The sequence below is a fragment of the Malaclemys terrapin genome, chromosome 4 (genome assembly GCF_027887155.1).
Source record: "Malaclemys terrapin pileata isolate rMalTer1 chromosome 4, rMalTer1.hap1, whole genome shotgun sequence".
Taxonomy (NCBI): Eukaryota; Metazoa; Chordata; order Testudines; family Emydidae; genus Malaclemys; species Malaclemys terrapin.
In genome coordinates this window covers 86329194-86342765 of record NC_071508.1, presented here as the reverse complement: position 1 = coordinate 86342765, position 13572 = coordinate 86329194, and positions in this window count along the sequence as shown.

The window sequence follows — 13572 nt, the reverse complement described above, 5'->3', positions numbered from 1 at the left end:
TGGCAACCTCTGTAGAGGTCCAGGGATATATATGTTGTGGGTCTCTTACCCACCATTTTCCCCTTGCTGTGTGCAAAAAAGCATTAAAAGATTTTTGCAACTTTGAAAACAGCTCATTATTTGGAGTACAGGGAAACCCCCTAGATCAAATGACCTCAGATTTGCCCCAAAGAGTCTCCCTCTGGACCAGACCTGGCCTATTAGTCTTCATCCTGATCCTTTCAGCCTTTGTGGAACAGAAATTTAATGCAAATGTAACTTCAGAGCAGCTAGACATCACCAGTAATACCTTCTTCATTTCCTGTCATAAACTGTTGAAATAGTTGCCAGGTTTCACTCCAAAGGCATTTGCATCACAGTGTTGGATGGAGTGATTCCTGCCTAGGAAGTATATCAGTTTTAAAACGTATAGTGATCCACCCCACTAAAAGGCTGCCATAAATGTAAGCTCATTATCATTACAATTCAAAGGCTCTAATAGGTTTACAATCCTTATTATTGATTACTGCTTGTAACAGAATGGACCACTCTCATTTGCACTAATCTTGTTAGGTTGGTTTACATTAAAACTTTCTGAAGCACCCTCTATTGGAGATAATGACTTCCTTTGTGCTACTCAGTCTTTTATTTGCTGTCAGAATGAGCAGATGGAAATTAAAGCATATTCCCAACAACTGTGTCCTTCTTGTGTAATTAAAACAAGACAAAAACTGCTGCTCTTTCGGGCTGGAACTGTGTTTTGCGGGTGCTTGGACAATAGTTAGCACAGTGGGCTTGCTACTGGAACACAAATAATAAAAAGATCCCCAAGCATATTTCATCTGTGGAACTCCTTGCTTCAAGGTGCCATTGAGCCCAAGAGCTTAATATGATTTTTAAAGATTAGAAATGTATATGGATAGTGAGAACATCCATAATTACATTAGACTAGACCTAAACCAGAGTTCTAAATTTCTTGCTTCAGGACTTAAGCCAACAACTAACCAATAGGAATTAGGAAAAAACTTCCTCTATGGCAGATTATTTGATAATCATCAGCTATGGGGGGTTTTGTTTCTTCCTCCAAAGTGTCTGGTGCTGGCCAATGCCAAAGACCGGATAGTGGGCTAGATGCATCCTACTGATCTAATCTGGTATGGCAATTCCCATGCTGCTACAGTGAGCTCTGCCATTTGTTTATGGGTAAATAAAGATCCGACTTCACTGGAGCCTTGGCTGCCTTTGAATTCTTCAGCAGGTAAAAGTGGTAAGTGTAACATACTGAGTTCTGTGTCGTGCCATTGCCTCCAACACTGCATTACATGGAACAGGACTGTCTCTGCACCTGCTAGAGATGCCTCACACAGCTGACAGGGGAAGCACCCCGGTCTCACACACTTAGAGGTTTCTTAAGCACACTATGCACTCGGGTCAAGCCCTGGGAACATGACATGGCTTTTCTGCACTACAGGTTCTGTTGGTATAAGTTATGTTGCTCAGGGGTGTGAATAAGCCACCCCCCTCCCCGAGCAATGTAAGTTACACCGACAGAAGTGCCAGTGCGGACAGCGCTATGTCAGCAGGAGAGCTTCTCGCGGAGGTGGTTTTATTATGCCAACGGGAGAATGCTCTCCTATCAGTATAGAGCCTCTTCACCAGACGCACCGCTGAACTTTTCATGGCTCATCCACACTGAATGGAGCTGCCCATATTGGTGATTGACCTACCAACAATTCAATTAAAGTAGGATACAGCTGGGCAAGAGGGCTTCCTAGGACACCCCAGAGCTCTGGAACAAGGTGATCCAGCTCATGGACGGCCACCACGGTGAGACAGAGAAGACCCTGGCTCACCCTCAGCTGAAAGGACCCATCTCTAACCCATAACCATTGTGTCAATACACTCTCAGCATGCTATTGCTAGAGGGTCCCTAGACAGAACTTTCTGGATCCAGAGTCAAACTGCCCATTTGTCTGAGGCATTTATATGCCCCCCCCCCTTACTCTATTATCTGAGCACCTCACAAGCATCATTGTATTTCTCCTCACAACACCCTATGAGGTGGGGCTATTCCCCCTCCCCCATGTCACAGATGGGAACTGAGCCCCTGAGAGATGAAATCTCTTGCCAAGGTCACACAGCGTGTCTGTGGGTTACAAAGCAGGGAACTGAACCAAGGTCACTGGCTCACATCCTAACCGCTGGGCCATCCTTCCTCTCCAGCTTCAGTGTGGCTCCCACTCTATTTATTAGAGTAAAAAAAAAAGTATTAGAGTTGGGGTGAAAATTGACGGTAAATTCCAAAATGAAAAGAAACTCAAGGGATGGCTGCCAGCTCCTTCCCTGCTGTTCTCTTTATGGGCAGCGGGAGATAGGTAATCTTCCAGCCAGCAGTTCACTGCTGCCATCTGGTGGAGCGCTCCTTGAATGCAACTGGTGCTTTACAAAGTGTAGGTCTGACCTTTGAATAAAAATTAGGCTTGGCAGAATTTGATTTTTATTATTTTGATGGATAATATCAATGTTTATTTTAAGCAGTTTTAAATTTTTATCGATTAAAATTTGTATAGTTTTGGGAAATCTGGGGAGCAGAGGTCCAATTATTTAAAGACATTAGATCTGAGATTCAAAAAAGTTAAAACTTGATAACCGTTAAAACACAAATTCTCAACATCGCATGTCAAAATACACAAAGTCAATATCCTCAAGTTCTCAAGCAACATTTTTTATTACTTTGCCTATCTGTAAATTTCTATTAGTAGTGATGGAAATATTTTTTTCATGGGTTTGTGTGTGTACAGTGAAATCAGTGTTTACTGACATTTACCAATAAAAATCGAATCCTTCCAAGCCTAAATGAAATCCATTCTACAGCATTCCACCCCCTCGCCTTTTCCTTTTGCAAAATCTCTATTTACTCTTGTTGATGAATAACTTGCAGGCAGTTCCCACTATTTACTATTGTGCCTCCTTTGATTAGTAGGGACACAAACTGCTCTGTGAAGTCCAACTCAAGCCCTGGAGCGCTCCTTAGGGCAAAGCCACTACCAGTAATACTCTTTTAAATGTTGTGCCTGGGAGCATGCCCCCTTAGGGTAGGTCTTCACCCTAAAATACTGCCAATGTGTCTCTTCACTAATATCCAAATAATCTAAGATAGCGGTCTTCAATTGATGGTAGTCTCTAGCCTGCTCTGGGTCACGGTTATGGTAGAGCAGCTGTGCCTGTACCTCAGAAAGGGGGCTGTCACAGGGTGCACTCACTGATGGTCTGGCACCTCCTCCTGGTCACCCTGGGGATTAGCTATTGAGGTCAATGCCCCCGTCCGCAACTTACATGCCATTGTTTATCTCTCTGACAGGTCTGCAGCTCTTCTCATCAGGGCCGGCTCTGGCTTTTTTGCTGCCCCAGGCAAAAAAGCCTCCCGGCGCTGCCCCCCGCCAGTGCAGCAGGGGAGGGCGCCGAGCCCGGCCGCGGGCCATTCTCCCCGACCAGCCGGAGCGCCAGGGGGAGGGCAGCGAGCCCGCCGCGGCTCGGCTGGCGGCCAGAGCGCCAGGAGGAGGGCAGAGAGCCCGGCCGGGGCTCCGCTCTCCCCAGCGGTCGGAGCGCCGGGGGGAGGGCGGCGAGCCTGCTGCGGCTCCGCTCTCCCCGGTAGCCGGAGCCAGAGCACCGCAGCTCGCCGCCCCCCTCCAGGTGCCACCCCAAGCACAAGCTTGGTGGGCTGGTGCCTGGAGCCGGCCCTGCTTCTCATCCCACGAACTGCAGCATCCTCTTCATGACTCAGCCCTCCAGCCAGGTCACTCAGTATTCCCCCCTTCCAGGGTAGCAAAGTTCCTTCTCCCTAGCAGTCCTAGGCAGTCTTCCCTCTCACTGCCCCAATATGCCACTCCCTTAGTAGCCGGTAGGGGACCCTGAACCCACCCTCTACTCCAGGTTCCAGTCCAGGGACTCTCAGCTCAGCAGTTCTGGGCCTTCCTCTCTCATCCCTCACTGCTCTTTCCTTGGACTACTTCCTACCACACCTGGTTCCCCTTTTCCCTCTGGGTGTAGTAGCTCCAAAACCCTCCTCCCTCTTCCAAGGGACAGACTGCTACCTGCCTTCCAGAAGCCTTCCCTATGTCTGTTGCTAGCTACCTGGCTTTATATAGGCTCCACCTGTTCCTCCACAGCTGAGCCTGCTCTCAATTATTTCCCAGCTCGCTGGCTCCTCCTCCTGGTGCAGCCTGTGGAGTTAATTGGCCTGCATGGTCATCTTAACCCCTTCCAATCTTGTATGGGGTGGACACCCCATCACAGGGGCTAAAACTAACTCCCAGTGCTTCAGCTCTACTCTCTCAAAGATGGTGAGGATTGCCTCCAGATCATCATTGGGGCCCTTCTTAGTTAACTTCACTAGCACAAGTGGCATAGCTGCCCTGGTATATTGGGCCCTGCCAGGTCGCCCTGAGCAGAGGTCAGGGTTTTTAACTGCTGCAAAAAGTCGCTCTGAAGTTCTTTCTGGTGGGTCACAATCTCCTCCAGCAGCTGCTGTTGCTGAGCTGACTGGGCCATCACTGCTGCAACATCTGCTGCTGGAATTGCTGTTGCTGGTTGGCTTGCTGCTGCTGCCATTCATTTACACCAGTGCTCCGAGTCCATCTCAACTCATGCCCCCTCTCCAAGGGCTGGTGCAGAACCTGTTTCTGTCTCAAGCCCTTGTATTAGGCACAGGGCATCATGCTCACATTCTCTACCACTTGTAGTAGGCCAGCTCTCAGCCTGGGCTCAGCCATCATCTCTTTATGCCTCTTGCCCATAGATTCCCACCGGAACCCCCACTCCTGGGCAAGCTCACTGTTCCCTACAGGAGCTAAGGTCACTCATGGGGTCCTTTCTGAGTCTAATTATCTACAGTCCCTGATGCTGGTCCTCAGGTCCAGCTACACAGCACTGACAGAGAGCAGACACCCAGAGCCCCTCTCAGGACTGCCGTGTCTGTCTGCCCTAAACCAAAGGGGAGAAAAAGGTAAGGATGGTTACTGCCTGGGGCTGGGCACTCCTGGCTACTGGGCTCTCTAGAAGCCTCTCTTCTTTCTCAGGAAAACTTTCCCCCCTTGCTTTGTGGCCAGCCTCACCTCTTTAAGCTCCTCTTCTCCAGGCAGTGCATGCGCTGTAGGTGTGCCTAATTAGCACTGCCTGAGTGCAGGGATGCTCGTTAGGCTTGCTGTCAGTGGGCTGGGCATGTGTCCCATCACAGGCGGACAAAAAAGTGCCCCTGGCACATGGAGCAGAAGATTTCTGAAGGAGTTTGTTTCACAGACTTGGAGCAGCCCCCCAACAAAACTCTGTCTCCTGCACAGATGAGCTTTTTTACCCCCTTACACAAAGGGGATTTGGGGAAAAAACTGCTTGGTCCGATTACTCTCTGGCTAAGCAATGACTGAAATCTAAGCCTGTGGAGGGGAAAACAGATTTCTTAACAGTGTAAGTGCATCGTTGCCCTGTGTCTGATCAAATCAAAACTGCTCCACTGTGTCACCCACACTATGTTTGCAGCACAGGTGCAGAGTGTGGTGTAAGCTCTAGGGTAGATCGGAATTGTTCTCTGAGTCAGGGTGCCGCCCACTGTGTACGCAGCCAGACCAAGCAGTACCACACAGTAACACCAGCAAGGGATGATGTTGGATCCAGTTGCCAGTGAATAGATGAAGCTACAAACTGGTCAGACCTCCCTAACCTAAGGACCCAGTGCCCTCAACCATTTTGGCTCATGCCAACTAGTAGAACAGACGGAGGCGGATTAAGATTTATTGGGGCTCTGGGCACAAAGAACATTTGGGCCCCACACATCCTATTAAAAACATGAATGTATCAAAATGCATTAATACAAAGACTCCATTGAGTGTTTACAGACTGCATTAATAATAAAGCAAATCATATCCCAGTTCATTATGCCTAAATTAAGTGCTCAGTTTTTCCACATAGAAATTGAATATGGCTAGATTTTATCCATACCATTACACAAAAGTGTAATGCTAATCTGGACAAAACTGGGCTTACAAGAATCAGTCGTTCACAGGTCAACAAGTGGTTCTTTCACCTCCCCCAGCTTTCTTAAACATTTTTTTCCACCTGATGCTGTTGCAGTTTTTCTACTGTGGAAGCAAAGATGTCTGAAAGACAACAGTCACAATTCCAGAAAGCAATTTAATGAAAAGAAATAATCCGACCCTGAGGTAAAATCATTCTATTATTAAGAACTAAATTTCAGCCAATGGTGAGAACCGGTTTAAAACAAAGTTTGCAACTGATCACATAAGCTATGAAAAAATGTTGAAAGAATCTGATGTGCGCGCCAAAGTGACTCTTTTGGCTTTCTACCAAAGACAATTCATTTCAAACCAGGAGAAAGTTGACATTTTATCAATTACGTTTTAAGACTAACTGTTTCAGCCAATCAGAAACTAGCTTATACATATACATTAAATCACACTTTTAAGAATAGGCCAGGTTCTGATTAGCCAGAGCACACAATGGGATGTTTGGTCATGACTCATTACTAAGCCAATGAGAATATAGTTTTCCCAATAAAACTGCAGAGATAGACCATTCATCACTCCATTCTACCAATGCCTCATTATCAGTGTAATGGAGAGAAAAAAGTCACTGGAACTGAAGGTCTTCACAAGATAAATCTCTCCCACTTCTATAGCTATCTGGGCTTGTCCTTTATGTTTTATCCCCCCAACCAGGCTTGGCTTTGGAATTCACACAGCAATAGATGACCATTAGCTCGTGACAACAGGTGATTCCACTGACCATCTTTGTTAAGTAAATTTGAGTGGGTCACAATTCATTGTGAAATTCATAGTTGAGTGAGTTGGGTCTGGAAGCAGTGGACCAGTGTAAGTAGTGCCACATCAGTCCATGCTGGGTGAGGGGGGAAATGCACACAAAGATCTTAAAAGAACGGTCTGGAGTAAATAGCACTTTAGCCTTTCATCCAATGCTAAGGAGGGAGAACTATACTATGGAAGGCCTCATGTCAACTGAGCAGGCAGGTAAATAATGTCATATCACAATGCACATGGCAAGAATCCGCACTAAGATCCCAAGGCTCTGAACTACATGTATGGGGATGAGGGATCCACAAAGGTCGCAGGGGTGCAGGTGGGGGTATGTAGGGCTACATCATGACATATTACAATGGGGTAAATAATGCTGCTGTTGTAGGAGCAGCAGTGATCTCCTGGAATGCTTGTGAGATTAATGGGCTGCTTGAGCAGCTGGAAGTTTGGAAGAGCTCCGAGGTAGACAAGGTGTCTGGGACTCTAAGTAGGCAGCGATCACACACCCAATACATGGACACTGCCCAAGGTGGAGTGTGACCAACCAGACGCGGCCAAGTCATCTCTAGTTGTAGGCCATGAGGAGCAGGTCCTTAAAAGGGGAAGGGGCCATGTGCTTGGGAGTGCACTCACAAGCTTGTACCTCCCGTGAAGGCCCTTCGCCCGGACCGCCTGGCCAGTGGTTTGCCGCGTTGCGTTCCATCGTGCCTCGGGAAGACTTACCTTCATCGCACTATCCAATGCTGCACGGTAGGACACTTACCTTGAAGGATCCTGACATCTCCAGTGCCGGGCCTGTCCTGGGAGCGTGAATATGCAAGTGTGAGTGTGTCCCCGCCTTCTTTTGAGCTTTATTATCAATATAATAAATGTGCTGCTTTCTGCCAAACACTGGTGGGTCATTAGTCCTCCCTAAGCTTACTAGCTGGCCCAATTTCGGGTAACAGCTGCATTGTGAAATACAGGGATGGGGGCATCCAAAGGCCTTGAAACTGTGGATGGAGACATAAAAAAACCAAAGCAAGCCTTTGTCTCACCATATATTTTGCAATCACCAAAAGACATAGGAAAAAAACTGGAAGAGGAGGAGAGAGAATAGGTCACGCCTTGGGGAGAGAAGTGATTGAACATTGAGAGGCAAGGAAAAGGCAATAGGGGCGCCGACAGTGTGTGTATGGGGGGGAAGGATTCATTGGCTGATCCCCGCACCAACTCATCCAAGAAACCTTGCCCCAAGCACTCAAGCCCAGCCAGCAGCTAAATCATCCTGTTCCAGCATTATCAGATTTTTCTGGGACTCCCCAAGTTGGCCAGGGCTCCATGAGCCCATGCGTTACTCCGCCCCTGGGAACAGGGCTTACATTTATTTTTTAAATGTACCCATCACAATGGTTCTGGGCCTATGTATCACAAACTATACAAAATTAGTTGTCTGTCCAACTAAATGTAAAGAGATAACCCCACAATCAGCTAAGCAGAGATATACCTCTCCCCTACAGGCAAAACCCTCAGTAAACAGAAGGGCTTTACATCAAGCCCTGAAGGACAGCAGAATAATTTTGTTGGACAAATGGCCCGGGGAAAGTGAATGGAGGGTAGATATGGCCTCCATTCAATATACTCTGCCACCAACCCCTAGACAGTCCAAGCTGTGGACTGTTAGCAAAAGCACATCAGCTTATCTCAGCTGTTACAATGGGACAGAGATGGCTTCCACAGGTAACCAGGTTCCAAACCACATGTTTAAAATAACAATATCCTGAACACCACCCAGAAGTGAATCTGGAACCAGTGCAGTCTTAGAATGATGGAGTGGTATGATCTGTGTGGCTAACACAGCTCTGCAAGTGCGGCCATTCGACAATGGTGTCATACTGTGCTTCTGCAGAGTGAGGGTCACTAAGCCCTGGATAGCTGTGGCAAGGGCCAGAGTGTAGATTACCTGTTCCCATCAGCAGATGATGAACAAATGGGAAAAGGCACTTCTTATGGCCAGGGCAGCCCAAGGCCAAAGGCGGTTCAGGTGGGGAGCATCTTCGGCACCCACCCCCACTCCATTTCTTAAACTCTTGAATGCCTAATATTTTATTGCATTTGTACCCCATTTCACTCTCATTTCTCGTCAAATTTCCCACCATTGTAATACTTGGAGTGAGAACACTGGAAGCGTTTTTATTATTTATTGCTATTTATTTATGTAGGAAGTATTAACAGGTTTACAAATCCATGATATGTAAGATTCAGAAGCAAAACAATAATCATCACTACAGCAAGCTTTTGTTTAAAGAGACATTATAGAGTAATATAGTCTTCAGATCTCTCTGTTTCACAGGGTGCTCCCATCTTATAGTGTGGGTATCATTACAGCCCCCATGACTTGTCGTTTCTAGTGATTTTATTAAATGGAGAGAAATCTCTGATTACACGCATTTAACAGACCAGGCCTGTCTATCAAATGTTAATATTGAAGAATACTGGACAGTATCTGTTTGTTCTGTGTATATTTTGCTGGGTACATCAGTGGTGTGTTAATTTTTCCATAACAAATGCCCTTATTTTTCGAACCATTCCTCTACAGTTGGACTATTTTTCATTCTCCAGTGAGCAGCTATTTGTAACTGAGCAGTTGCTAGCAGATGAGAGATTAATTCTTCATTTCCTTTTGTGTGACCATTTCCACTGGAAGCATTTTAATCACAGTCACCTCTAGATCTGTGGTTAAAATGCTGGCAGACAGTCTACACTAGAACTGTAGTGCACTGAAGCAGCTGTAAGGATGGTGTGATGGGGGGGGATTTGAAGAGAAATGCTTCTGTCGAGACAGCCTCACTTTGTTAAATTTTGTTCCAACTCAGAGTCAACAAATCTGGGATTTTTTTTCTCCTGAAATTTCCATTTCTGCCTTCATTGGAAGATGCCAACCCCTGCCCATGCCATCATCCAGTTAAAATAAAATCTGAGAATAGTCAGGTTTTCTGATAATTTCAAGTACACAAAAAAGGCCAAATTGCATATTCCAAAGTACACATAGATAATAAGAGAAACCTTATCCGAGTAGAAAACTGGGATCTGGGTTCTACTACGTTCTAATTCTGGGTCAGATATTGACTTACTGCAAAGCCTTGTGCTGATCAATTAACCTGTGTTAACATTTCTATTGCGGAAACGCATAAAGGCCACAACCAAGTTGGGCCCCCTTGTACTAGGTACTGTACAAGCATAAAATAAATGCCAGTCCCTGCCCCCAAGAACTGTGCCTCATTTTCCCCATCTGTAAAATGGCAAAGTATTTACCTATCTTGCAGGGGGACTTGAGCGTTAATCAGTTAATATTTGTGAGGTTCTTTGAAGGTTTAAAGTGCTCGCTCATTATATATCCAGCAAACTACAATTTGAGGGGATTTTCTCTTAAAAAAAGCATACACAAAACATACCGTTTCACCTTTCATCGAAAAGTCCATAAATCTCTAGTATTTTTAAAATACATTTTTAATGCACAGAGGGTGGTAAGCATTCTGTGTGCAGCACCACTTATTTGGTTACTTTTTACTAAAGAGATTTAGGGCAAGAAACTAAACAGTTTCCATTAATTTTTGCTGCCCAACTTGCGGCACCAAGATCAAAACTGTGGCACTTAAATTTAGTCCATGTTGTTTAAAACTGAGGCCTTAAAATCCATTAAAGGATCTCACTAGCCTCAAAGTTTAGGAATGACTATTGTTGTGCTATTAGTGATCACTAGTGGTGCTAGTGTGCATTATATCTTGCCAAGCTATTTAGCTTTATAAAACATTATAAGAATAAGGTCCTTTGTACTGTGGGACAATATACTTGCGCTATTTCTACTATGGGGAAAAAAACAAAGGGTTCATTGTGCTAAGAACTTAGTCCAAAAATTGTCCAGAGTAGAAAAAAAATATTTGTATCAATTACTGTTCCCAGGGCAATCTCTGCACTGGAAATTTAACTGTCTTAGCTGAATGGGTTTTAAATGGTTATGCCCACTGGCCTAGCAGTGAGGGCTCAGTTGTGCCCTCACTTACAGCCATGCAACCTGCTTTGATATCTCAGTAGGCTTCTGCATAGGGTGAGGGTAGAATGCGGCCACCCATTGTTAAACTGTGTTGAGGGAACTTGGTTGAAAACAGTTCAAACTAATTTAGCTCAGTCCCCAGTGTGGATGGGCCCCACCCAAGGCCTGGCCTGCACTAGCCTTTTTCCTTTTAAAGCTTTCCACCATTGCTAACAGGGGTCCAGCTCCACCACTGGGAGTCCAAGTGATGACAAGGTCCCACTGATTCTTTAATCAACATGCCACCTGTGCCTGCCCTGCTCAGGGTTAGACAGCATGGAAGTCACTGGCTAACAGCAGTTAGCTTCACTGGCCGCTGTCCAAGCACTAATTTATAGACACAGACCAAGATTAAATTTTCTGACTACTGCTCCACTGACATCCTTAAGGGCATGCAAGCCTGTTTATATTCCACCTGCAGCATGTCTTGATATTGCCCAGTTCATGTCAATGGTCTGCTGATTTTAATGGCTAAGGATATTTATTATCCTTTTCATGAGTGATCTCAAACATCCAGCTCCTGATGTAAGAGGGATGGACATCCCTGGCATGTTTCCACGTTCCATTCACTAGAAAGGATGTTCCATAGAGACAAGGCTGCTGTATTTTATTACAGTGGCTGCATTTAGAATGGTTCTTCCAGTTCGAGAGACATCACTGGTTCCAGTGGTGTTTCCCATTTTAACTATAGAGATTGCTTTCCAGCCAGTAGAAATTTTTTAAGCACAAGCCCCTATAAGTATTTTTTAATTGTTACTATTTAGGACAGTTCAGACAGTTGCTACACTCCTAAAGATGGAGATGGAGAGAAATATTTACAGTGTTGTCAATTTTTAAATGTTGAACACCTGCAGCTGCGCTTGGGATATTCTTTGGGCAGCAAATGCAGTGACACTGAATAAGTGACCAAATGCTTTTATTTGACCCTCCTTGCATCTTATGACAGTATTCAGTATTAAAATAGAAGAGCAGAGACAAATACAATAGAAAGCAAACAACTACCCAGAAATTCTGTGGATATTTGGAGAAAAGGAAATGGGGGAAGGGAAAAGAAAAATTGCTGTGGATTTTACCACAAAATTCCCTATAGATTTCTAATGCCCTTGCACATGTGCTACCTTGATTGTGTTTATTTATTACTCATACAGCCCTTCAAACCATGCCCTCCCTCCCCCCCCCAAAAAATACATCCAAAATGCACAACTTTGCATAGCCCCTTTTTCTGGAGACAAAGATCTACCTTCATATTAGATCACACCATTCACCTGCAGGTCTCAAAGCACGTCAAGCACGTCATAAAAATGAAGCTTCGCAATGCCCTCTGCAGGGCGGATAGTAGTATCTCCATTTTATCAGGGTGGGGATTATCCATGAGTGTGAGAAGTGCTGCGACAAAAACGTCAATTAACTTTCTTGAGGCCACATTGCAAGTCAGTGGACAATGCAGGGAAAGAACCCAGGCATCCCTATGCCAACCATTAGTGAATATTCTCATTAAATACTACCTTAGCTATAGCTCCTTCTCCTAACCTGATTGGGGATGCCTATGCAACACTCAAAAGTTGTCACTGCTCCAGCTACTCCTTCCTTGTGACATCCTGCCTATTAGAGGCATTTTCAAATCAACACTAGAGAGAGAAACAGGAAAGAAAGGCTCCTACATTCCTTCCAGCTTTCAATCACGTTTCCAGAGCAATTGGGCTGGAAAGGTTGCTCACTGGTGAGCTCTGCTATGAATAGAAGCAATGAATAAATTACTGCAGCTGACAAATTAGAGCTGTAGAGCTTCTCCAGCAAGAGGGAAGGGTTCACAGAGAAAGCAGTGTGGTGAAAATCCATTCCACAACCCCGTACCTAGGAGAAAAAGATCCAACCTGCACAGGCTGCCTCTGGAACACATCCCCATCCAGAAGATTCCAGTCTTGCTCTTCTAGGAGCTACTACCACACTCTGCAAGAACAGAACCAGGCTTTGCCAGATGGGGAAGGGATTTTCTTGAATCATAATGGCTAAATGGCCTTCTGAGTTTTATTGCTTGGAGAACTCAGCCAGGAATGGATTATCAAGTAGCACGTACACCCTTTGAAAAGTGCAAAGACAATATCCACCTTCTGAAGCAGCGGTCTAAGGGCTAACGGTAAATTAATTAATTTCCACTCTGTACTTCAATGTGTCTAGGAATGGTGTGTTTTTGCAGACACCAGGTCTGATTCTAATGGGAGTCTCCAGATAGCTTGCGCCATATTTATTTGTGTGTGTGTGTGCGTGTGTGTGTGTGTATAGGGGAGTGGCGAACAGGGAGCCCAGAAGAAGGTTGGGCACCAGTAAATCCAGTTCCCAAGTCTGGCATATGGAATGAAATGTGTCCTCCTGCTACATGTTTAGAATGGCAAGGACTTACTGGGGATCAGAAGAGTCATTTCAACTTGTGAAATAGTTTCTTTAAAGAACACCACACTCGCCCCACTTCCTCCTTATGTCCCCCTGTGCAACTACCATTGACGCGTGCTGCTGGCAGCTGCGGGTTTGACAGGAAATATGGCTGTCTGTCCCATGCTTTAACAAGGCCAAGAAACCTTTTTCCCTGCTCTGCCACTGACTCAGTCGGTATCCTTGGATGAATCAGGTAGCCTCTCTGTGTCTGTTTCCCCATCTCTAAGATGGGAATGCTATTTTGGAACACTGTGAAGCTCA